This window comes from Rattus norvegicus, chromosome X, assembly GCF_036323735.1.
Source record: "Rattus norvegicus strain BN/NHsdMcwi chromosome X, GRCr8, whole genome shotgun sequence".
NCBI lineage: Eukaryota > Metazoa > Chordata > Mammalia > Rodentia > Muridae > Rattus > Rattus norvegicus.
Window position 1 is genome coordinate 114,331,907 of NC_086039.1, and position 573 is coordinate 114,332,479.

At 33.9% G+C, this 573-nt stretch overlaps 1 pseudogene; it reads right to left on the reverse strand.

Moving 5' to 3' along the window:
* Positions 1-240: 240 nt before the first annotated feature.
* LOC120099434 (U7 small nuclear RNA) lies at positions 241-294 on the reverse strand (annotated as a pseudogene).
* Between the last annotated feature and the right edge of the window lie 279 nt (positions 295-573).

The following is a 573-nucleotide window of genomic DNA, read 5'->3' on the forward strand; positions in this document are numbered from 1 at the left end:
ATGAGACAGTCAGTTTTCTACTTCACACAGTTCCTTTGCTAGTAACACTTGTATAAGCTCTCTGGATAGCTAATGGGTTTTCTGACCAAAGTCAGAAAAGCTGCTTAAATGAAATCTTGGATCTTCTGACCAAGTAAGAAATCCTGTTATAAAAATTCAAAACATAAATTTTGGATTTTCTGATTAAAATCAGAAAGCCAGAAAAGAATTTAAAAGACCTGTCAGCTATCTAAGTAATTCTTGGGATTTCTGAGAAACCCTATTAGAAAAATTCTAAAAGAGCTATGAAAAATTCTGAAAGAGTTATGTTCGCTCTCCATGGATTTTCCAACTGCAATCAGAAATCCCATAAAAAAATTCTTGAAGTGCTATGGAAGATCTCCAGAAAATTTTAGAGAGCTCAGCTCTCTCTAGAGAAAAATTCTGAAGAACTGCTATTGTGTTTTGCTAGTTTATCTCATGCAGACCAAAAGCCCAGTTTTTCATTTACATATCAATTTAGTTATTTATTTCAGGTTTCCTTTTCATTATCCTATGAATCAGCATCCCATGACCCCAGACCCTTGATTCTTA